Raw genomic sequence first — 26,408 nt, 5'->3', positions numbered from 1 at the left:
ACATTACAAATCCTTTTAAAACGAAAGGGTTTGAAGTGAAATCCAATGAGAAAGTGAAAGAGAGCCTCTAGGTGGGAAGCTGTCCCTGAAAGGGTGGAGGGTATGCTTGGGTATTGTCGTGGAAAATGACCACCACCGAGTTGAGTTGATCAGACAGCCTGAGGCTCCTTTATTGATTAATCAGAGAATACATGCATATGGATGGAGAGACGACAGGTCCTCTAGCAAGAGGTAAGTCGCTCTGCCCTACAGCAGTGATACCTGGGTTTATAAAGCCAAAAACCGCACATTACCATATGAACTTATACATCCGAGGATACCATATTTGGTTAATACAATGACATTTTTTAACCATCTGCTAAAAACAGTTACTATTAATATACCGGTTATGAGCTAATTTGCAAGCCTGCTCTTTGTTACTTCCCCTTTTTACGGGTTTTTGTAATTGTCAGGGCTTTGACACCTGGTTTCCACCTACTTGCGGTTTCAGCAGCTGTGTTCTGAAGCAAATTTTGAGGAACTTGGGTCCAAAAATACCTATTGGTGTACCTTTGGTCAAATGATCATGAGTTATATTTTACGCCCACACAAGCAACTTAATAAACCATAATAAACTAAAAGCTGTTATAACTTAACAGATTTTCTGGTTCCCCTTTATCCAATTCTAGTTCCTCTTTTTGGGGCCCTGACCACATTTTTTTTTGCCTCAGCGTGCCCTTTGTACAGAAAAACAAGTTTAGCATGAGTTAAAACTCTTGCTTCTAGCTAAGGGCCTACTCTTACTTTATTCTCAGAAAAAAAGCCTGGGGCCTTGGGTAAGGTGGGGTCGGGGGGGTTTTCCCTATCAGTATTGTTCTAAGGCAGTAGGCAACTTGTATTAGAAAAGGGATTTTATCTAATATGGAAGTGTAAAGCCTAAGATTGAGTCTCTGTTTATTTACTGTGTAACTTGTATCGTATACTTTTGCTCTCCCTTAATTTTTTTTTTATCTTTGAATCTGTGGTTGACATATTAAATAAACCTTTGGTTTATTTTGCCCCAAGCAGATCTCTGGTGTGCAAATTGTGTGGAATGTGAGGGCCAAAGTAAGCTGGTATCTGGGGGACAGGTTTCACATCTTCAGAGGTGACAAACCAGAGTGAAAAAAAGTCTGTTTCTGATATGTAAGAATTCCAGGAGGATGGATTTGGAGAGACTCAGGATTGGAAGGGCAGTTGGTGTCATCGTGCAAGGAGTATCTACGGCAATCCCTTGTGTTTGTGGGCAGGCTACTGGTGTCAGGGGTCTGAGCCATAATAGTACGGCATTAAGGCACTTCAGGGTTACAGGACGGGCAATGACAGACCTCACAGTCTGGGTGATCCCAAAACATCACAGGGACAAATGAGATATTTTTGTTTAAGAATGCGGGTTATTAAGGCATGCTTGAAGGCTGAGGGAAAGAAGTGGAGGATGGTTGGATGAGAAAACTAAAGATAGTACAAAGATATTAGGCATTTGTAGGTTCAGGAATAAGGTGCAGTTGTGCTATTTAGAAAGAAGGATGACAGAGCTGAAGGAACAGCAGGTGAATTTGTAGTTGAAGGAATTGACATGGTCTCTATATTTTCACAAAAGGTACTGCATGGCACAGGAAGAGAGGATGATAAAGTGAGGGATGATGGGATAGATAGAATAGGGAGAGAATGAAAGGATATAATATAAAGTAGAAGACATGGATTTAATAGATTGAAGAGAGCATAGTGAAGAAAAAATACTAAAGGAGATTAAGGTGATGATTAGAAACAAGACATTTGGCCATAAAGGGAAGAGTAGAGTAGTGCTTGGAGAAGATTGTCCCTACAGCAAGAAATAGTGCAGAACTGCAGGTAAAATGGGGAGAGGAAATGAGAGATAGTAGGGTCAGATGGGTTGTAAAAATGGAAGATGACGTTTCCCAAGATGAAGGTGTGGGTTAGGGATGAGAAGAAAGAAAAGAAATACCAAGTGTCAAAGTTGGAAAAGGAGAAGTAGGAGTTTGGGTAGCAATGGATGTCAGATTAAGGGAGAGAGGAGAGTGGAAGTAAATGAGTTTCAATGGAGAAAAAAGTACCAACATAGAGTGACTGGAAGTGACAAAAGCAGTAGAGAAGGAGTCAGACAGCACCAAAACAGAATGCAGGATGTGGAGGGTGAGAGAAGGAAAGGATCGGTGAGGAGAGCTGGGTTTCAGGAAACCAAGTTCATGCATCATACTGAGCATATTAGAAACAGATGAAGAGTTCCAAAGGGAGCAGGGAATGTTCATGAGGTTTCCCAGAACACAGATTTTGGGTTGGAGATGTTGTCTGGGAATGGATCTGTAGAAGATAGATATGACCTAGGGAATGTACAGATTTCTCTAGCAATCAGGAAGAAGAGACATATGAAATGTGGAAGTAACCAGAGGCTTTGTGAGATGGGGAGACATGCAGGAGCTCATGCTTAAAGGAAATGTCATTAGAGGAGGAGTCGGCAACCTTTCAGAAGTGATATGCCAAGTCTTCATGTATTCACTCTAATTTAAGGTTTTGCGTGCTGGTAATACATTGTAATGTTTTTTAGAAAGTCTCTCTCTACAAGTCTATATATTATATAACTAAACTAGTGTTGTATTGTAAAATAAACAAGATTTTCAAAATGTTTAAGAAGCTTCATTTAAAATTAAATTAAAATGTTGATCTTACATCGCCGGCCCACTGAGCCCACTGCTGGTCTGGGGTTCTGTTCACCTAGGCTGGCAGTGGGCTGAGCGGGGCCTGCGGCCGGGACCCTGGCTGGCAAGGTTCCGGCAGCCAGAACCCCAAACCGGCAGCAGGCTGTGCAGGGCTGGCAGCCAGGACCCCAGACCGGCAGCAGGCTGTGCAGGGTTGGCAGCCAGGACCCCAGACCGGCAGTGGGCTGAGTGACTCGCCCTGCTGCCTGCCCTGCCCAGGTACAGTGGGTACCTACCTTCTCCCTGGTTCTGGCCCATCCTCTTCTCTCTGCACTGAGCTGAGGGTGGCAGTGCACTGAGCACAGGGCTGGGGGTGACGGGTCTGGCCAGGAGCTAGAATGAGGGAGGGGGCTCAGGGTTGGGGCTGGAGGTTTGGGTTTGGGGGCGCTTACCTGGGCAGCTCCCATGTGGTGTGAGGAGTACAGGTGGGAATGTGAGGGGGCTGCAGGAGCTCCTGTTTGGTGCTCAGGGTGGGGGTGGGGATGTGTGGAGGCTGAGGGTGTGGGGGGTGCAAGAGTCAGGGCAGAGGGGGCCTAGGTATGTGTAGGGGTGCCAGAGTCAGGGCTGGGGTTGTGGGGGGGCTGAAGGAGTCAACAGAGGGCTGGATGGTACGGGGCTCAGGGCAGGGGCCTGGGATGTGTGTGGGGGTGCAGGGCTCAGGGCAGAGGGTTGGGTGACTGCCCCCCTCAGACCTCCCAACCCCCCCCCACTCCCTCCTGGGTCCTCTGCCCCTAACTGCCTCGAGGACCCCACCCCCATCTAAGCCTCCCTGCTCCTTGTTCCCTGACTGCCCCAACCCTTATTCACACCACGGCACGCAGACAGACCGCTGGGACTCTCATGCTTATCCAACTGCTCCCCACCCCCAGAACTCTAGACCCATAGAACCCTCCCCCTGCTCCTTGCCTGCCCCAACCCCTCTCCAGAGCCCCCCCCCAGAACTCCCGACTCATCCAACCCCCCCAGCTCCTTGTCCCCTGACCACCTCCTCCAGAGACTCTCCCACCCTAACTGCCTCCCCCCAGGACCCTTCTTGCTCCCTGTCCCCTGACTTCTCTGACCCCTATCCACCCCCCACCCCCTAACAGACCCCGGGACTCCCATGCCCCATCCACCCCCACTGCTCTCTGACTGCCCTCTCCAGAGAGCCCTGCCCCTAACCACCCCGCCAGGATCCCATCCCCCCATCCGACCCACCCTGCTCCCTGTCCCCTGACTGCCCCTACCCCTTATCCAACAAAGCCCCCCACCCTCCCGGCCCCAGATCCCTTACCATGAGGCTTCCCGCTCATCTGGAGCCCTGGTGCTGCCACGCGCGTGCAGCCCCAGCAGGGCTCTGGATGAGCGGGGAGCATCTTTCTCTCCCCACGGAGCCAAACACTGCCCCACGGGGGTGTGCAGCCCCTGCCCCCAGAGCACTGTGCATGCAGCGGCAGGGCTCCAGGGGAAGGGGGGGAAGGTGAGAGAGGGGCTGGCGGCTTGCTGCACTCTGTCGGACGCTCCAGCCCCGGAGCGCAGACCCTGTGGCTTGCCACGCCAGCAGGATTTTTAATGGCACATTGCAGGCCCTAGCGTGCCATTAAAAATTGGCTCATGTGCCGTCTTTGGCACGCAAGCCATAGGCTGCCAACCTCTGCATTAGAGCTTGTGGATGCAGGAAAAAGAAGATAAGAATGCCAAATGGGACAGAGGATGTGCTTTAGAAGTTAAGTGTAAAAAGCATGGTCAGAGAGTGAAGTAGGCTAATGAAAAACACTGTCCCCTCCACATCCCCCTAAAAAAAAACAAAAAAACCCCACAAAAAACTCTCTTCTTCCTTCCCACCGCCATACAATATGTCAGTTACTTAGATATTACCTCTTTGAGTGGTTTGCTACACTCAGGAATTTCCTGCCATAATGCAGGAGGATTGTCTCAAAGTCTCTTCCAACCTGGATGATTCTGATACCTATCACATACACCTCTACCTCAATATAATGCTGTCCTTGGGAGCCAAAAAATCTTACCACATTATAGGTGAAACTGCGTTATGTCGAACTTGTTTTGATCCATCAGAGGACACAACCCCCCCCACACCATTCCGAGCACTGCTTTACCACGTTATATTCGAGTATGTGTTATATCGGGTCACATAATATTGGGATAGAGGTGTTCTGCATCTGGGGACAGATTTTCCATTGGGTGGGGGAGTGAAATAATTGTTTCCCCTGACTGAAGCCACTGTTGTTGTGTTTGCTTAATAAAAAAAAAAATCATATCGTTAGTCAGCATTGTGATGTTTATTTATATACAGTATCTCCTATATACTTTAGAAAACTGTTTTACTGTAGGACCTAATCCTGCAGTTAGCAGTGCAAGGGTGCAGCAGTTGATCCACAATCAGCAACACTAAACAGGGCTCTCTCTTAAGGCTCAGAAGCACAGTTGCAACTTTCACTTGGTAAATAAGCACCCCGACTTTCACAATAAGCCAAATGTCAAGCTAATCTCATTTCATAACAAGACCAAAACAAGCCAATCCCTAAGAACCCCAACACTCTATATGACTAGCTCCCCCCTACGTGCAGTCTGAGACTCTGGTGGGCGTGCTGTGCACCCCTGACTCTCCCCCCACCCCGCCCTTGCCACTGCTTGCCAGGAGCTGATCCAGGGGTGGGATGAAGTGGCTTGGGGCGCGGAGCAGAAGCTACAAGCCAAATAAGCTACAAGCAAAAAACTTGCCAAGCAACTCACAAGCCACTTAAGCCAAAAGGAAGCCCAATTTCTGAATTTTGTGTGTGTGCGGTTTTGTCATATCTGCTCAAAAGTCCATCCACATGCTATGAATTGCAGCATCGGGTGGTGGTACTATTATACAGTATATGACATTGGGTTCATTATATTTCGGTGCATTAGTCAAGGCTCTTTCATACCAGATGCATGGTTTTTGAATTCCTCTCACTAGTTAAAAAAATGCGGCAGGACTGCTGAATTAGTATGTACAATATCTTTCCATTTAAAAAGTGTTGCTGTATGGGAAGAATAGTTAGCATAGATCTGATGTTAGTAAGTCATCTTTATCTCATCTCTTTTGAATATATTGTTGTACAGGCTGTTATATCTGTGTTGAGTAAATGTTCTATTTCTTACTTTTTCATTGTTATGAATTTGAGTAAATTACCCTTCTTGATATGTAGTATAAATAGTTTCTTATTACTTTTATTCTTGGAGCACTACGCATCATTTCACATCAAGCCAACTGCATGGATATGTTGCAAAAAAGTGGGTAAAAAAATTCTAATTTGATGGTTCATTTCCTGAAATGATTATGTCTCTCAAAGGTAATAATGATCACGGGCATGTATATTTCTCTATTCAGAAATAAGATGGGGGCATTTCAAGATGTGGGGTTAATGTGCAGCTCATTTAGATAAACCAGTCATAATGCAAAAGTATCAAGGCTAACCTTCTTACCCTAGGCAAAATACGCTTAGATCTTGAAATCTGAATATCAAGCATGTTATTGCGCAAACTGTTTTGTTAGAGACAAAGCTTGGCTGGAAGTTTACTTCATGCATAGTGAAATTTGATTTTAGCATATGTCCATGGGCATGAGATATGCAAATCTTAAATGGCTTTTATATAAGGGCTTTTATTTAGTTGTAGGTGCCCAAGTTTTGCAGTGCAGCATATGGATTTCAGTTACTCATTTCCCATTTATTTAGCAAACAGCTACATACTTTTAGGGTATGACTGCGCAATATCTTCAGGAAAAAATAAAACTGGGATTGTGTTTGTACTTCATTCCTTTAAAATGTTATTTTTAAAAGAAATATTCAAACCCTGCAAAATGTTTCCAGGGTAAAGAAATACCAGTTGGTTTTGTTCAAAGCACTCTCTGAGCACTTATTCTGTTAAGCTCTTTGTTTTGCTATAAAGTGCCTCGGATTCCTTTGTAGACAGACCCATGATGCCAGAGGCTAAGCCCAACATTCCTGCTCTTTTTTTCTTCTGTGTTTGGAATTAATCTCTGTCCAAGCTGAGGTGTAAAGCCTGTGAGCTCAATCTCTTCCCACTCTTACCCTGTATCCTCCCTCATGCCATCTATCTCTTCACTGTCTCATTCTCACACTCTCCTCCTTGTCCACTGAGTTCTTCTCTCTCCTCATTCATTCTATACCAGACATTTATTATTGCCCGCCCCCCACTATGCACGCTCTCTCCCTCTCGCTTTCCCACCTTCTCTTCCTTACCATTTCTGTCCTACACACTTTCCTCGCATTCACTAGGTATATGTTGGTGGTAGGGAGAAGAGAGAAAAGGAGGGAGCCCTGCCTCTTTTCCCCAGGATCAAAAGCAGCTGTGGCTAGGGAAAGGGAGCCCTTGTGTCCCTTCTCTCCTTACCCGTGGTTGATGGTGGTAGAAATGCCCAGAGGAAGTGGGGAGTACTTTATTCCCTTTACCACCAATGGCAGATGGTGGCTGTCACAGTTCAGGGCAACTGCACCTGTATTTACCCTCACTGGTCCAGCAAGTGCACTGACTCTAGGCTTTCAGCTCCCGAGCCGTTAACTGTCTTGGGCTCACACATCTCTCTCTCTCTCTCCTCCTCTGGCTGGGATTTTTACTGGCTGCACAGTTCCCTGTCTACAACTGCAAGTTCTCCAGCAAGCCAGACTGCCTAAACAGGCCAGTGTGCATGTTTTGCTTTATCCTTAGACTCTCTGAAGGGTAGCAATTGCCAGCAGTTATTAGTTAACACACAGGTCTTTCTAAGCAAGCACATTTATTCTTAAGGTGAAAGCATTACAGAGAAGACGTATTCAAACAATAAAGAGAACCATCACTCATGTTGCTAAGCTCATCAGAGATCACCCCCCAACTCCAACAAGGGGTCTTGGAGGAGTCAATCCTTCAAACCCTACAGAGTTTTTTCCTGTGGTTACAAATTCATAACAGCTCTTTTCAGAACAAGCACACACATTAATAAGTTTGCTTTAATAAGTTAGCTTTAATTAATTAAAGTTAATTAATATTAAAAGGTTAACTTTTATACACCTTAGGCCTTTGGTCTTCAGATTTTGGGAATAGTTAATCAGCAGACAATGATTCTCTCCTCAGGCCGTCACTTCAACCGATTGAGTGTGGACATGAGAATTTGCATTCACTTTTCTCCCCTACACCTTCCAGATAATTCCTAGGAAGGCTGCTTAACTTTGTTTTTCCCAAAAGTTTGTTCTTGTCTGGCATATTGTTTAAAATAGTCCTTTGACGCTCATAACACTTCCCAAAGTTTACATTGGCCATGTCTCCCCTCTAAAGAATTACATCTAATCCCTTAACAATGCATGAACTTTACATTCAACACCATAGACCCCAAATATACTTAAACTTAATTCAATCGGCTTTTTCAGGAAATTGTTGTATCTGTCACAGCAGCACTCCAGAAAGCCAGTGGCTGGACTCCTCTCTGCACAGCACGTGCCTATGTTCAGTGTCTGCCAACAGAAGGCATTTCTGGGTGTGAACATGATTTAGGGGTAGGGTGACCAGATGGGATGAAGAAAATATCGAGACACATGGGGTGGGGAAGGAGTCCCGCCAACGGAGCAGAAAAAAAAATCGAGATATCAGGACAAATTGCATCCTGACCAAGCATCGGTTGGGACACAGGACAAACGCCTAAATACGGGGAACCTTGGCCGTGCCCATCTACCCTACATTTGGGATAATCTATAAATACAAAGGAAAATAGCAGCATATGTTTAGCAAAAGTAAGTTTCTGGCCCTCTTCCCTGTGGAGATATCCTGGAAAACATGAAGTGTGACCCTGGTGATTTCCTTGCAGTTTTCCTTATGGCACTGAGGTTATTCTAGGAGTGAGACTGAAGAAACTCACTGACATGAACCACTTGATATTTAGCAAAAACGAGGAGTGTTTGTGGCACCTTAGAGACTAACAAATTTATTTGGACTTAAGCTTTCGTGGGCTCGAACCCACTGCATCAGATGCATGGAGTGAAAATACTATAGCAGGTATAAATACACAGCATATGAAATGATGGGAGTCGCCATATCAAGTTGGGAGGTCAGTCTAATGAGACAATTCAATGAACAGTAGGATACCAAGGGAGGAAAAATCACTTTTGTAGTGGTAATGAGAGTGGCCCATTTCAAACAGTTGACAAGAAAGTGTGAGTAACAGTAGGGGGAAATTAATATGGGGGAAATTAGGTTTTGTAATGACCCAACCACTCCCAGTCTTTATTCAGGCCTAATTTGATGGTGTCGAGTTTGGAAATTAATTTCAGTTCTGCAGTTTCACTTTAGAGTCTGTTTTTGACTTTGGTTTTGTTTGTTTGTTTGTTGAAGAATGGCAACTTTTAGGTCTGTTATTGAGTGACCATGGAGATTGAAGTGTTCTCCTACTGGTTTTTGAATGTTATAATTCCTGATGTCAGACTGACCAATTTGTGGTTGAGGGCACGGTTGCAGCTTCTGGCAATGGGGGCCATCACAAGTTCCCTCTCATTAGGCTGCCCACAGCTGAGCCAGTGCAGCCTCTGATGTAAAAAGTAGCCTTATGTAATGGGATGAACAAGGGAGATTACACTAGTATTTAATGCTCAAGTGTTTATGTAAAGTGAGGATCAAAGGAGCATGAATATGTCAAAAACTGGCCTGAACACTTGCTAAAAATATCTTGTGGCCTCTGAACAGCTCTACCTACCCTTACATGTTTGTTTCTTTTTTAGTAACCTGTCTTAGGGTCTGATTCAGAACCTATTAAAGTTTTTTTTTTTTTAAATACACCCATTGACTTCATTGTGTTTTGGATATGGCCCGCAGAGCCTACAAAAGTGGTCACTGTTTTAATCTGTTGATACAAAGAGTGTTATGTTAAATAGATTTTTTAGAAATTATCCCAGTGTAACTTGGGGCAAAAGTTGGCCTGGTGAGTACCAAGTGGGTGTAAACTTTAAATCACTATTGCACATTTGCATCCACTTCACACAAGTGTAAATGGTTACATAATGGGCAAATCAGTGGAGATTCAGGCTATTGATTTAACCTGGTATTTAAAACAAACAAACAAACAAAAATGTAGTGGAAAGGTAGGATCTTTATTATAGGTGGGGCTGACAGACAACCTTGATAAGTGGTGCTGACACTTCCCATTGTAAGCCTTTTTTCAAAGGCTTATACCTTTTGCAAGGTTTAACCATTTGGGCTTAAATTTTCCATATTGGTGTCTGTCTCAGGCTAAATTTGTTTGGAAAATTTCAGCCAAAACAGTGCATCTATTTCTGAGAACAAGAGTAAGGAAAAAATATGTTGCTTTACCTATGTTCAAAAATTCTGGCTACCTTTTCTTTTAAAAGCTTTTGTGTTCCCATGCTCTGCCGTCAATACACCAGATGGTTGTTGCTCACTGAATGAGCAATTATTTAATATTTTGTTTTTATCTTGTTCAATGTGTGGCCCCATGCCTTATTTACTGTACACTATTTAAACCCAGGCAGATTTATGTATTTCCTTATGGGGTTTTCTGTAGTGCTCTTCATTGTAGTATCTGAGTATTTCCCAAATGTAAAAATAAATTCATTAACAAGACCTCTGTAAGAAGAGATTTTATCCCCATTTTACAGATTAAGATCTTAGGCACAGAGAGATGAAGTTCAAAGGTGTGCACTCATTTTGGGTGCCTAATCTGAGACAAACTAGGACCTGATTTTTTCAGAGTCCTTAGCTGTACATATCACTTTATATGTTTAAATTACAGTTCCCATTGATTTCAATTGCAGCTGTGAGCGCTTAACACTTCTGCAAATCAGACACCCAGGGAGTGATGAACACATGATTAATGACTACCTCTGAAAGGTTTGGTTTTAGTGACTTGACAAGCATCACATAGGAACTTTGTGTCATGGCAAGGGAGAGAATCCAGTTCCTCAGGACAAGGTTCCACTACCTTAACCAGAAACTAGCCTGTCTTTTCCTGCAGTCCCCTTCCTCATTCACTTTATATCTTCCAACTTCTGCAACAATGAGATAGGCATTCTGTAAACAATAGTCGTCTTTACTCCTCAGCCATGATTTATCCCCAGGGCAGGTGCATTCTGTGCAAAGAAAGAAGCAGAAGTCCTGTGGAAAAAAATAGTAGAAAATCATGTTATTAAAGGTTATATCACAATGCATATGCACAAGGGGTCGAATTAAGGTTGCAGAGGCAACCATAATTTTGGCATCTCCTATCTTTTGAGTGCTTGACTTTGCAACCTTTAAAATGTTCTTTTTATTTCGGAGGTGGGGGATGTGTGTAATACACATTATGAAATTTTGGGCAGATTTTCAGAAGAGCTCATCTGTCACTGGGTGCCTAAACAAAGGGGCCAAATTTTTCAAAAAGGGTCTATATGTATCAGCATCCAGTGGGAACTGCTGAAGTCCAACCTTTTTGAGAAATGCGCTTGTGCATTTTGGTATCTAAATGGGAGCAGCATTCTTGAAAATCTGGCCATTGTTGTGTGCTGTACTCATGCTTTTAAGGATCCCTTAAGTCAGATAATGTGAAAAAGAGAATGGATTTCAAAACCTGACATCTTTCCCAACAAACCACTTCTGTGGATTGTGTCCAAATTGTTTGCAATCTGGGTGTATTGGTTGATCACTGGATGACTGTGAGTTGCCAATGTGATGCGGCTGTGAAGAAGGCTAATGCAGTTCTAGGATGCATCAGGTGAGGTATTTCCAGTAGAGATAGGGAAGTGTTAGTGCCATTATACAAGGCACTGGTGAGACCTCATCTGGAATACTCTGTGCAATTCTGCTCTCCTGTGTTTAAGAAAGATGAATTCAAACTGTAATGGGTGCAGAGAAGGGCTTCTTGGGTGATCTCAAGAAAGCTTACCTTAAGAGAGGAGACTCAGAGCTTGGTTTGTTTAGCCTAACCAATAGAAGACCATGGGGCAGTATGATTGCTTCCTACAAATACATCAGAGGGATACATACCAGTGAGGGAGAGGAGTGATTTAAGTTACGCGCCAGTGTGGACACAAGAACAAATGGATATATACTGGCCAACAACAAGTTTAGGCTTGAAATGAGATGAAGGTTTTTAACCATCAGCGGAGTGAAGTTCTGGAACAACCTTCCAAGGGGAGCAGTTGGAGCAAAAAACCTAACTTGTTTCAAGGCTGAGTTTGGTAAATGTATGGAGGGGATGGTATGACAAGACTGACTACAATGGCATGTAGCTGATCTGCGACTGCTGGCAGCAAATATCTCCAATGGCCACTGATGGGACACTAGATGGGGAGAGCTCTGAGTTACTAGAGAGAATTCTTTCCCAGGTTTCTGACTGATTGATCTTGCCCACATGCTCAGGGTCTAACTGATTACCATATTTGGGGTCAGAAAGGTATTTTCCTCCGGCTCAGATTGGCAGAGACCCTTGGGGTGTTTCAGCTTCCTCTTCAGCATGGGCGTCGGGGCACGGGGCACTTGCAGGTTTAAACTAGACTTCTGTAACTTGACACCTTTAAATCAAGATTTGAGGACTTCAGTAACTCCACCAGAGGTTATGGGTCTATTGCAGGAGTGGGTGAGTGAGATTCTGTAGCCTGCAATGTGCAGGAGGTCAGACTAAATGATCATGAAGGTACCTTCTGGCCTTAAATTCTATGAGAGATGTCCACTGTACCTGGAGAACAAAGGCTTCTACTGTGTTACATTTTGGTGATTTACAGGTATTTTGTGGTACATTTTAGGGATACTAAATCAATTGCATAACACATACAGTTGTTCCTTATTACATATTGCTGATGTGTGCATGTCTGAGTCTACATCTGTATGTATGACAGAAGTTAGGCTCACACTTCATTAGTGATTTCTGTTTGCCTTTCTTCTGTCCAGTGTGTTTCTCTGGAACAAAAACCTTAAAAATTAGCTAGTAGCAGATAGTAGTACATAGACTATCTAATCCAATCTTCTAGTGTTCAATATTCATATTACTCTGCAAAGCCATCTGACAAAAAATACGAATCACTATCACTGTTCCAGACATGCTTCTCTGTCCTCTGGTAACTTTTTTCAGGAAAAGTTGGCTGATAAATGAAAGATACTTAATAGAAATCTGGGGCACCTCATTTGCAGCAGCTCTGCAATTTCTTTCTGACCAGGACTTTTCTAGGCTGCATAGTTCCCTGCCTACACTGTGAATTTCTCAGAAAGTCAGACTGCATAAGCAGGCTTATTTTGCTTTCTCCTCAAAGGTTATAAAGAGCGTAATTTCCATACAGCTTTTATTCTTAAGGTGAAAGCATTACAGAGAATACATTTTAAAAACAATAAAAGAACCTATACGTATGCTAATAAGCTTACCGGAAATCACCCTCAAAACCCAACAAAGGCTTTGGTAGGAGTCCATACTTCAAGACCCACCAAGGGGTTTTCTTGTGGTTACAAGTTAATAACAGCCTTAACTCAGAACAAGCACAGCCATGTATAGTTCAGTCTTTCATATAGGTTGAGCCGTTGATCTTCAGATTCCAGGAACAGATAATCAGCAGAGAAAGGCCCACTCCACATAAAGATAATATATAAATCATTCATTTAATGCAAAGGACCCCAAGTATCCTTAAATTTAATTCAATAAGGGTTCCCACAGCTATTGCAGGAAATTGCCATATCTGTCACATATGAGTGTTTTGTATTATCAGAGTGGCAAAAAGTTGCTGTGACCCTGGTTGGGATGTACTCCATGCTGGACTCACGCGTCTGTTGATGCAACATTCCCTACAGTCACAGGGGTGTTATTTGTGCTCAGTTGATTATCACTATGTGAACCTCAACTTTGCTGGACTCTAACAAATCCTCTGAGGGTTTCACAATATCCTAAAACTAAATGGTGTGTGTACGTGCCAGGCTTAGCCAAGATAGCACTAGTTTTTCCTGCTCCTTTGTCATGTCATTTTTTTCATTTTAAATACAAATTATGTGTGTTAGATTAAAAACAAATCCTCATCCCACCCCTTGCTGTTTTCTTTCCCCCCGCAGAGTGTTTTCTTTCTGGATTGTGAGTCCCTCTGGCACATAATACTGAACAGGCAATTTACATGCAGGAGGATAAAGGGTCCACAATTTGAATTTCTCACTTATGTACATTACACAAAGAGCATGTTTGGCACATTTTCCATAGGGAGTGAACTAAAGTGTGCTGGCTGCTGTATATTATTATCATAAGAAATGGGCCTTTATATGTTCTTTGATATTTATTTTATGAACTAAAATGATGAAGGTTTTAACACAGTTGCCGCTGTTTGTACTGTAATTGTGCTCGGATGGGGGAAGCAAATGCATGGGAGTGAATAGCTTATGGGAACTGTTCTTACAGTTTCAGATATCTCCAACTTAGGGGTATGAAATGTGTTTTGTAAAAGAGCATTGAGAAATATTTATCCTTTTTAATCTCCAAGTGATCCCTCGCGGGCTTAAAGGGTTCTGAGGATGGTGACTGTCTTCTTTATGAAAACAGTAACATAATTAAAAAATATATTAGTTTTTCACATAGTTTTTCACATTTTAATAAGAATGAGACTGTGTAGTGCAAGCTAGATCACATATTGTTTCTGTGTAATAGTCTTCAATACAAATATCTTTAGAGACCATCTTACATATCACTTAGACAGCAAGGTAAGATTTAGCAGGTCTATTACCTTTCTTTCATTTTTGGATTATACTAAAATGTTTTCCGTAATACAGTCAGGAACAAGAGTTGTTAATGCAAGGCAATCAAAGGCTTTTAGTAAAATCTTCCTTGTAGAATAGCTGTTTTTTAAAAAATGCCCACAAACTGTAGCTAGGCGGCTATGGTGGCCCATTACTCCTGCCTTTTGGCGAGAATAATCTGTTTTTCCTGTATGTTTCTCTTTAATAAAACAAAAAAATTGGAAAAGAATAACATGCAGAGGACTAAGAGCCATTTTATAAATGAGTTTCGTAAAAGCCATTTTTATTAAAATCATATGTTCTTGGATTATAAGGGAGTAGCAGATTACTTCCTTTGTGACGCAAGGGGGGGAAATAGAGAAGGAACTAAGACTTTTAAGCAGTTCCTTCCCTGAACGGCTCTTTGGGCAGTGCAGCGATGCGAGGCATAGGACTGATGGATGGATCTACCCAGCAATCTCTAATTACCCAGTTATATGTAGAACTGCACTCTGCTCCGAATAACAGAGTGTATCAATTTTTTCTCTGTCATTTCTTGACTTCTGAATGCTTGATTGTTAAAGCACAACTTTGCATTAACCCAGCTGGCTTGTGTGGAATTTCCTTGTCAGTTTAGTTTTGTTTGTTTTTATTTAAAGGGGCGGGGTGTGTGTACAGAAATTCCCAGTGGAGCTTGCTAGTTCCATGTCCTGCACAGGACTGGCCTGAGCCGCTCAGGCAAGGATACCCCCACCAGGTCCGGTTCAAGCCACTTGCCCGAGCCCTGCCTGTCACCCTGCACAGGGCTGGCATCGCTGCTCAACTTCCTCTCCCCCACACTCCGCACGTTCCTCCACACCACACTTTTTTTTGACAAAAGTGGGTGTTTATCCTGTTAGCTCTTGCCAACTGATCAAGTCAGCAAGAGTAAATATGATAAATGCCCACATTTGCCAAAATAGTCAGGCTGGCCAGGACAGGGCTTAAAAAAGGGACTGTCCCATCTGAAATAATACTTTCTTTTGCCTCTCCCTTGTCTGTCTTTGTCTATTTAGATTGCAAGCTGTTTGGGTTGCGAACTGCCTCTCACTGACTTTGTTGTTGTTGTTGTTGTTATTTTTTTGGAGCTGTCATTCTGTGTGTTCAACTCATGTAAGTTTCTTGTCTCTTAATTTTTTTTGTTCCTGATTGTGTCCTCCATGAGTGGTTTGCCTTATTTATTTATTTCTAAAAATACTTCAGTGAGGGTTTTTGTTTTAGCTGCCAGGCTCCAGTTCATTTTGAGATGCCCATCTCAATGTTTATTTGTCTTTTGCTTTCCACTGATTAATTCTAGTAGGAAGCAGCTGTGAATAGTGAATTGACAATATGGAGTGGCTCTAGGGCTTTGGCAGTTGGTAAGATTTTCAAAGTGCGGAAATAACAGGTGTCTCATGCCATCACAAGTTTTAAAGAACACCCATAGCATAAGAATAACATTCTATCTTCACACTGGTTGATGGCAAACAATAGGCCTGATCTGTCATTTGCTTCTGCTATGCAGAGCAAGAGAATAATTCCCTTCTTGGAACAATAGTCATGTTTTGTGTCCAGGCTGACTGTATCGCACGGATGTGTTCAGGGGTGAAATGCCTTGCCCGTGATGTTTGATCACTTTCGAATATGTGACTGTCTACAAAACGTATGCACTTGAGAGACAAGATGTGCGCTTGCTAGAAAGTGCTAGCAATGCAGGCTTCCCTTGAATTTTTATGTCCATGTCAGAGGGGCAGAGCAGTAGGTGAAAAAAAGAACACGAGTCCAGCTTGTCAGCTGATGCAAAGCAGCCATAAAAACCCTTCTCCTCTATTCCTCATTCTGTGAAGAGAGCATGGTGGAGGGGTAGTTCTGTGGGATTCTGGGGATGATATATGGTGATGGCTCCTTCCTTTTCTAAGGTGAGGGGTAATAATAGCTCCTAGTTTCTGCCATTGGACACTGGTCTTTTTTGGTGCCTGAGAGGTTTTCTCATTGCCCGTCCTTCCCTTTTCTTCCCACTGTTAATGGGGAGGGACTCCTCTTCTAGCCCTGTTGTATGGAATAGAGCAACCAATGATTTCTCAGTCTTTGTGTGTATGTGAGGAAATTGGTGATAGGGGAAGACAGAATAAGTCTTAGCCCCATAGATGCAGTAAATTATGCTGAAACCGCAATCTGAGCAGGAACTGTTGCCATATCAAACAAACTTTGGGCGCTTCCTGCTACATGAGGTTCCTTCTCCTATGTCATCAAAAGGGGAACTGGTTCTCTTTATGCAACCGAGCAGTAAGAGGAGGGAATTACAAACAGTAAACAGGAATGAATCTTTTTACAGTTGTAACATACATATTTTAAACTCAAGATTAATGTCTTCCATTCAGTTTCTTTAGTGGTGAAAGTATAATAGTTTTTAAAGAGTCCACGCTGCTTTAACTTTGCTTTGAGACATCAAAATGGCTACACTGGAAAACATAATAGAAAAGTAAATCTTTTTTTGTTAGATATTAGAATTCCACATTCAACTGAGAGAGATGGAGGAGAGCACAGATGAAAGTTTGTAAGTAGAGTTATGGATTCTGGAACACTTTAGCAGAATTTCAAATTGCCTTTGATCTCTTCCTGAATTAGAACAAAAATGAACATTACTAGCAAATGGACTTTTGGACTTAGAAGGAAGAAGTTCCTCTTGTTGAAACAATAAAGACCATTAGACAATGATGTCCTCAGCCAGTAGTTTCAGGTATTATACTCCCATGCATCTCTGTTTTTCTAGCTCTCTTAGAGCTATACAGTAATATAATCTCATGCTATATTCTCATCAGATCAGGTCGGTATTTTGACTGGAAACCTCCATGAAAATCACTTCTCATGGTAAGGAGAGTAATTAAGTGGCACTTCTCCCTTTCACATTATATTGCAACCATGCTTTAGCATGGTGAAATTCCCTAGACTTTCTTCCAAAAGGCATGTTAGCTCCTAGTATCCCAGTCATAAGCCACATATAAAATTAAATTATGCTATTTTAAATGTTCCCTGTTTAATTGAATACTGTATTGTTCTTTACTTACTGTCCAAAAGCTGTCGGGCAGTGTTGTTTTGTGTGAGGACAGCTGACATGTATTCTCCTTAGAGGATGTTGTATTTCAACAGTGAGAGGAATTATATATTTTATTAAAATGTGTTTATTTGGATGTAAGCAATAATAGAAAGGAATACCTATCTGAGGCTCTGATTGCCTCTGCCTCACATTCCAGGAATAAAATAAAATGTAATAGCAGCTCCTCATAAAATACACAAATCTCCTCCTCCCCCTTAGAGCTAATACTTATTAAGCCCAACCCTGTATATATCTCTATTGATAGCCTTATAGGTACAGTAGCATATCAAGTAGCATTTGTAAACCACTTCTACGATTCTTCTGTATGGAAATCACTATAATGACTGTAAATCCAGAAAGCCTCCATTTGCAGTCAATAGTTTTTAGATGCAGATAACTGTATACATGAGATACATGTCTAAAAGTGGGGGTTTTGCTTTTTCATAATTTTGGTAATTTCTAGTTACTTACAAACACAGTTACCAAGTTATGTGTGCAAATGTGATAATTGAATGCAGATTCGCATACCTAACTATTTTAAATAGTTCCAGAATATATAAAGTTAGAAATATGGTATAGATACTTGAATAGAAAATGTACACTAACAACTCTTTAAAGCAACTGTTTCTTAAGTTAAATCATATTGTTGCGACGGGAACAAAACCTAGAAGAGCAGCATCACTGCACTTTCTTTAATAATCCTGATCCGACAAAAACAAATCAGCAAAGGAGAGTATAAAGGTTATATAATGAAATGATATCATCGGCCTTCTTTCTTGAAAGATTAGCATCTTTCAGTGACTGCCTTGACAGTTTTATCCTTCTAACAACTATTTTTAACATTGTAGGTAGTGTAGACTGTAATATGTAAATCCATCAGATTTCTCTGGTCTGTGCACTAGAGGCCTTAGGTATGTTGATTTATCCTTCTGTGTTGCCTTATCCCAGTAGGATCAGCAGAGCTTACGCAAATCCCAGTTTGTAGAGAACTGAGAACAAAGTGATCCCTCTATGAACAGTGTTTCTGCTCTTCTGTTTAAAGGTCTGAGTGCAAGTGGAATAAAACCTGCTAGATTTCTTTGATTATCCTCACCTAGTTGCTTTAAAAATAGCGAGATAATTTTCCTATGTTTTTTATTCCTCAGAGTTTTAAGCCTTACATTTTCAAGTATTATATTCTGTCTCTCTATCACCCTTTCCATGACAGAGAACACATTACTTGTAAAACATAATTTTAGCATTTTGAAAAATCCAGTCTAATACTTTTTATCCTGAAGAAAGATAATAAAAGTCAGAAACCTTTCTCTGGGGCTTTTTAGAGAGTTTTGCGAGTGCAAACTCAAGTGGACTAGATTTTTAGAGTGACTCTTCTCTTCTCCCTAGATTTGAATCTAAGATTTAAAGAGCCCTATACTGCACTGTGACTTTTTCATCTTAGGAACATAAGTGCTTTGTAACAAGTGTAATTAAGGTCATTCAATGGCAAGAGATTTTAGGAGTTGTGGGCTCCTAGTCCCGGCCAAATTCAGAGTCCATTTTGGTCAATTTCATAGTCATAGGATTTTGAAAATAGTCAATTTCTCAGTTTCAGATATTTACATCTGAAATTTTATGGAGCTATTGCCATGGGGGTCCTGACCCAAAAGAGGGTGGTGGTGGTGGGGGGGTGGTTTGCAGATTTATTGTAGGAGGGTTGCAGTGTTGTCACCCTTACTTCTGTGCAGCTGCTGGCAGAGGAACTGTGTTCGGAGCTGGGCAAATGGAGAGTAGCAGGCAGCACAGATGCAAGGGTCGCATGTGTGGGAGTCATCACTTTTTTGGGGGTTGGCAAGGCCAACCTTATAAGTGGGCAACCGCCCAGGGCCCCGTAGTCAGGGGGGCACTGTGGTAAACACATACACCCAGTCAGCCCAAGGCCCCTTTTTCCCCAAGTGCTGGGCCTGGAGCAGGGGAGGGGCAGGGCTGGGGCAAGGGTGTTGGAACCTTGTTAGGAGTGGGGGGACACTAACACTGAAACTCGGGAAGGAACTCCAGGGGTCGTGCCCCCCCTTGTATCATGGTCATAGTTTGGTGGCAGGGGGTGGCATTGCACCACCCAAACAAACAAACAAACAAACAATGCGACTAGCAGCTGGAGCCCAGCGCATGGTAGGAGTCATGGCTGCGGAGCCCCCAGCCCTGCCCCTCCCTTGCAGATTTCACTTGCGAGATCAGATTTTACTGACTGTGGCATGTTTTTCACTGCTGTGAATTTGGTAGGGCCCGATACTTCCTTCACCTCCTGAAATGTGTGTGCAGAAGGGACTTCTCAGATTTACTCCATGTTCCCCTGAGAACAATTTTCAGACTCCATAAATTTTGTGAAAAAAATATCACAAGTTGGCTTGTTGACAAACTTCTCATGGAAATATTTTCATGGCAAATATTTTCATGGACAATATTCTCCTATTTCTTCTACCTCCGATTTGCACCATCAATTATACTTGAAGTAGACAAGGGCCTGATTCTGCACTCTGTTACACCCACTTGACACTAGTGTGACTTGTTTTGAGTCTCGTGTGTCAGACTGATGAGTCAAAATGCAGGCTTGCAAGGGAACAGAAAACATGAGACTGGGAAATATTATAAATGTTATCAAACATCACAAGTCCTCTTTTGTGAAACTCACAAAATAGCAAAATATGCTAAATAATGTTCAAATTAACTTGTCTCCATGCTATCAACAAAAAATCCAAAACATCAGACAAAGAGCAGTGGAAACCAGGAATTTATTTTTGTTGTGAAATATTAAAAATGAAATAGAAGAAGGTCCACAAAGAGAGGCCTCCAGCACTGTTTTGTATTGCTCTGGGGGCCATTTATAAATGTCATTTAAGTGTTTGTAATTGACAGGTCAGTTACACAGTCTTTGGATTGGGACTTCTAATTTTCCCTTTGTCTTCAGGTAACCAATTTTGACAGATTCACTTTCTTCCTTGTCATTCCACAGAAAACATATTTCAAACCCCAGATCTTTACACAGCTTATTCACATAGCAAGAATACTATTGAATAAAGACTTTGAAGCAAATAATCTTTTAAAGTAAATTTAGCTTCACTACAAAAGATGCCATCTATCTGATTTTATGAGATGTCCTCCTAGAGTGCTGGCCATTATGTCACAAAGCTCAAATATAATTCATTTATTTAAATCAGGCCACAGTTGTTCTATAGAATGTTTATAGCCTGAAATCTCTCCACAATAGAGATAGGCCTGAACTGCTAACATTCTCAGTTGTGAGGTATCTGAACCTAAACTTTGTACATGGTTCTTGTCTGTAATGGGATGAACTGAGTTCTAGAGTGGAGCACCACAAACTCTGGAGCACAGGCCCATCCCTACACCACAATAATAAAGAAACCCAATAGAAGCTTTAAAAAGAATGTTCACTGTCAGAAACAAATAGTGTTATGCATTCAGCATATGCATGTTCAGTCTTTCAATTCCCTACATCCTATTATAACATTTGATCACCACCCATGTGAAATTTTGATGAAAATAAAGCTTACAATCAGACGGTAACAATCTCCATACGCTGTTAGGTGCAGACTCAGAATAACATATGTCAGTGTTCTAGGATGAAAAACTTTGCCTTTAAATGAAAAGTGGCTGGGTTCCCTATGGCTTTGTAACATGAACATTATAAAAAGGTTGAATTAATTTGATATCGGCCATTTTTTTAAAATCATCTCACTGCAAACCAGGTGGAAAACAACATTATAATCCTCTGTCCTGCCATAGGAACAGAACTTTCTCCCTTTGTGACAAATGCCTTTCACTATATGCACCACTGAATGGTGGTGGCTCTCTCTGGAGGGGTCACTGCAGAATGGAAGACTGTTATCATCCTTCCACTCTTTGTACCCAGCAGTCTTTTGCATTCTGGGCTTTGTTTCAAAGACAATTGAACAAAGATAGTGATCAGTGTTTATGCTGCTTGGTGTGAATGGAAACCTTCCCCTTTGCTACTAGGCAGCTACTGTTATCGGGTTTTAAATGTCAGGCGCTCTTCAGTGTATAAAAAAGAGAAAATGAGATAACATTCAGGGAGGCCTAAGTTGGAGCCAAAAGTATGGTATTAGGAGATAGGTGTTCACACCTTTTATAGAGGGATTGAAAAGAAATGCAAAAAGTTACCTAGGGAATACACTTCTCAACATAGCCCTTGCTGTTATATATTGTGGTTGAGTAGGGAAACTATCCTTGAAGTTCAGATAGCCAATGCTAAACACATACTTATGCTCATACACTCATTTTGTATTCCTACACCACTATTTAATTATGGTGGCTGGCTATTTAAATGTTCTATTTAAACACAAAGGAACACTCAGTCCCTGTCTGAAGAATGTAAAGTCCAAACCAAGAAGGCAAACAATAAGGAATCAAAATGTTAAAGTTATAACGGGTACATATCTTATTTGTTTTTCCTCCATTCTCATTCTCTTCCTCCATCAAGACATCTCTCCCCTCTTTCTTCTCCTCTTGCAAGGTGTCTCACTCAACCTGCTTTGCTATTATTGTCCCAATATGCCCTCCCTCCATGCTTCCTTCCCACCCCAAAACACAGATGAATTTTAGCATGATTATGAGGTTTGCTTGGCAACAGCCAATCAGACGATTTCCCTGATAATGGAAGTGTCTCAAGGTTGGGGGGTCCCTGAGTGCACATATGGGTGAACATTACCATCCCAAAGCATTCACAAATAATGAATAAGGCCTCTGGAAATCATGAAATTGCTTAAAAATCTAATAACCTTCTTCTTCTTTGTCTTCTGGATTCTGAGCTTTAGGGTGCACTTGGGTCGCATTTTCAAGTTTTCCTCTGCAACGGTGAGGGCTAGGAATAATGAACGATGCGATTCTTATTGAATCATTTGACTCCAGGAGCTTGGGCTTTAGTAAAAACGCCAAATATTGTGAGATATGTGATAAAATCATAGAATCACAGGACTGGAAGGGACCTCGAGAGGCCATCTGATCCAGTCCTCTGCACCCATGGCAGGATTAAGTATTATTTAGACCATCCCTGACAGGTGTTTGACTAACCTGCTCTTAAAAATCTCCAGTGATGGAGATTCCAAAACTTTCCTAGGCAATTTATTCCACTGCTTAAGTACCCTGACAGTTAAGCACCCTGAAGATTTTCCTAATGTCCAACCTAAACTGCCCTTGCTGCAATTTAAGCCCATTGCTGCTTGTCCTGTCCTCAGAGGTTAAGGGGAATATTTTTCCTCCCTCCTCCTTTTAACAATCTTTTATGTGCTTGAAAACTGTTATCATGTCCCCTCTCAGTCTTCTCTTCTCCATACTAAACAAATCCAATTTTTTTCTATTGCTAACATCCCAGAATGATGTTTTTTGCAACAGGGTTACATTGTTGACTCATATTTAGCTTGTGATCCACTCTGACCCCCAGATCTCTTTCTGCAGGACTCCTTCCTAGCCAGTCATTTTCCATTTTGTATATGTGCAACTGATTCTTTCTTTGAAAGTGGAGTACTTTGCATTTGTCCTTACTGAATTTTATCCTATTTACTTTAGAGCATTTCTCCAGATTGTCCAGATCATTTTGAATTTTAATCCTATCCTCCAAAGCACTTACAACCTCTCCCAGGTTGTTATTGTTGACCAACTTTATAAGTGTACTCCCTGTGCCATTATCAAAATAATTGATAAAGATATTGAACAGAAGCAGACCTATAACTCATCTCTGCAGGACCCCACTTGATAGGCCCTTCCAGCTTGACTGTGAAACACTGATAAATACTCCCTGGGAATGATTTTCCAACTAGTTATACCCCCACCTTATAGTAGCTCCATCCAGGTTGTATTTCCCTAGTTTGTTTATGAGAAGGTTATACGAGACAGTATCAGAAGCCTTACATATATCTCATTCCCCCATCCACAAGGCTTGTTACCCTGTCAAAGAAAGCTGTTCAGTTGGTTTGACAGGATTTGTTCTTGACAAATCCATGGTGATTGTCACATACCACCTTATTGTCTTCTAGCTGTTTGCAAATTGATTGCTTAATTATTTGCTCTATTATTTCCAGTACTGAAGTTAAGCTGACTGGTCTATAATTTCCCAGGTTGGCCTTATTTCCCTTTTTGTAGATTGGCACTATATTTGCCCTCTTCCAGTCTTCTGGGATCGCTCCCATCTTCCATGCCTTTTTGAAGATAATCGCTAATGACTCAGATATTTCCTCAGTCAGTTAATTGAGTATTCTAGGGTGTAGTTCATGGGGCCCTGGTGATTTGAAGACATCTAACTTGTCTAAGTAATTTTTAATTTGTTCTTTCTCTATTTTAGCCTCTGATCCTACCTCATTTTTACTGGCATTCACTATGTTAGAATTCCAACCTTCTTGGTGAAAACTAAAATAATAATAATAATAATAGTAATAATAATAAAACAAAAGCACTTCTCCCATTTCCAGCTATTGTTTTCCCTCCCTCATTGAGTAATGGGCCTACCCTGTCCTTAGTCGTCTTCTTATTGCTAATGTATTCGTAAAATGTTTTCTTGTCACCCTTTATGTCTCTCACTCATTTAATCTCATTTTGTGCCTTGGCCTTTCTAATTTTGTCTCTACGTACTTGTATTATTTGTTTATATTCATCCTTTGTAATGTGACCTAGTTTTCACTTTTTATAAGATTCTTTTTTGAATTTGAGATCATTGATGAGCTCTTGGTTAAGCGAACGTGGTCTGTTGCCACACTTGATATCTTTCCTTTGCAGTGAGATAATTTGCCCTAGTGCCCTTAATAATGTGTCTTTGAAAAACTGCCAACTCTCTTGAACTGTTTTTCCCCTTTGACTTGCTGCCCATTGGATCTTACCTATCAAGTCTCTGAGTTTGCTAAAGTCTACGTTCTTGAAATCCATTATCTATATTGTGCTGTTTCCCCTCCTACCATTCCTTATAATCATGAACGCTATCGTTTTATGATCACTTTCAAATTCTCAACCAGTTCCTCCCTATTTGTCAAAATCAAATCCAGAACAGCCTATCTCCTAGTAGCTTTCTCCACCTTCTTTAATAAATAAATAAATAAATACAAACAAGTCTCTAATACATTCCAAGAACTTGTTGGATAATCTTTGCCCTGCTGTATTATTTTCCCAGCACATGTCTGGGTATAGTGGCGGATTAGCCACTGGGCCAATGAGGCCCGTGCCTAGGGGCCCCAGCCAATTGGAGTGCCCCAGAAAAATAAGCGCCACCATGCCCTGACCCTTCTCCCCGGCAGGAGAGCCGGGCCATGGGGGAAACCCCAGCACCCAGACCCAGTTGCAGCCCCAGACATAGGTGTAGTTTGGGGGTGCAGAGTGGGGGCATTTCCCTCCTAAACACAAGTGAGGCAAGAGGGGTCACTTGCCACTCCCACCAAGTTTCTGTGAGTGCTATCCCACCTCACCCCACAACATGCTTTAGTTCATGGGGCACGGGATGGAGCAGCTTTTCCCCTGTGCTCTGTGTCCTGCCTCAGCAGCTGGATTCTGCCTTCTCTGTCCTAGTGCCCGCCTGTTTCCTCTACAACCATGGGGGGGAGGGAGGAGCAGAACAAGGGAGGTAGGGTGAGGAGAAGAGAAGGGGAGAGGAATGTGGAGGAGGTGGGGAAGAGAAGGGGATACAGGAATGGACAGAGGGAAGCAGTAGTCCAGCATGTGGCGCTCCTAGGCAGCAGCAGGCCTAGCAGGGAGGCAACTACAGCAGCACCAGAACATATCTGTCTCTTGCAGCACCGGCAGCCCAGGTACCACTGTAAGTGGGAGGAGAGAGCCAGTGAACTAAGCTTCAGCGTGCATGTGTGCGGGCATGCATGTGTGTGGGTATGCTTTGTTCCCCCAGTATAGCAGTCAAACTACGCCTATGGCCCTGGGACTGGAGGAGCTCTAGCTGTGGCCTCAGGAGGGGGACAGATCTTCTCTGGTCTTGGGGCCATGAGATGGGGAGGAAGAAAGACCAATGTTGCAGCACCGCGGTGGGGAAGTAGCAAGGGGCTGACTGTGTGTGGAATGGTGGGGGGAGGGGGCAGAATGGTGTGGATCTGGGTGGGGCCACGGTCAGAATGGGCAGAATGGGGACGGAACTGCAGACAGAAAAGGTGGAGTGGGAATGGGCAGTAGGAAGCAGGAGTCCAGCATGTGGCCCACTTGTTGTGTGGCCCAGGGCCTCATGACACCTTTATTCGCCTCTTCCTGTGTAGGTGAAGTTCCCCTTCACTACTAAATCCCATTCTTTGGATGATTTTGTTAGTTGTTAAAAAAAAAGCTCCATCCATCTCCTCTTCCAGATTCTGTGGTCAGTAGTAGACCCCTACCATAACATCACCCTTGTTTTTTCCCCTTTTTATTCTTACCTACAGACTTTCAGTAAATCTGTCTCCTATTTCCATCTCATATCTATCTATCTATCGATCTATAACAATATGGCAACACTTCCTCCCTTTCTTCCCCCGTCCTTCTTGAGCAAGCTGTTTCCTTCTATACCAATATTCCAGTCATGCATATTATTCCACCAATCATGAAAGATGGTGACACGGATGGCTCCACCTATTCCTGTAGTCATTAGATAGCCAGCAGAGTTCTGATCTTATTTGGGACAGGCAACATAACATTTCAACGGTGATCAAGTATTGCATTTATTTATTATTGCTGTATGTAACTACTCTGGTTATAACAAACCACTTGCAGAAGACAATATTATAAGTATAAATTAAAAGTATTTTAATTCCAGCATGTTTAATATAGCTTGGGATAACACATATGGTAACATTTGCTGTTAAGGTCCAAGAAAATGTTTCCAAAGTATTACCACTCTT

General features: G+C 42.2%; 1 protein-coding gene across 4 annotated transcripts in view; it reads left to right on the top strand.

The window, feature by feature from the left end:
• The window catches only part of CCSER1 (coiled-coil serine rich protein 1), a 1,155,265-nt gene that overhangs the window by 438,209 nt on the left and 690,648 nt on the right, over nt 1-26,408 (top strand). The gene's annotated exons all lie outside the window — the stretch shown is intronic.

Source organism: Gopherus evgoodei, chromosome 5, assembly GCF_007399415.2.
Source record: "Gopherus evgoodei ecotype Sinaloan lineage chromosome 5, rGopEvg1_v1.p, whole genome shotgun sequence".
NCBI classification, from domain to species: Eukaryota; Metazoa; Chordata; order Testudines; family Testudinidae; genus Gopherus; species Gopherus evgoodei.
This window is presented reverse-complemented; position numbering and strand designations above follow the sequence as displayed.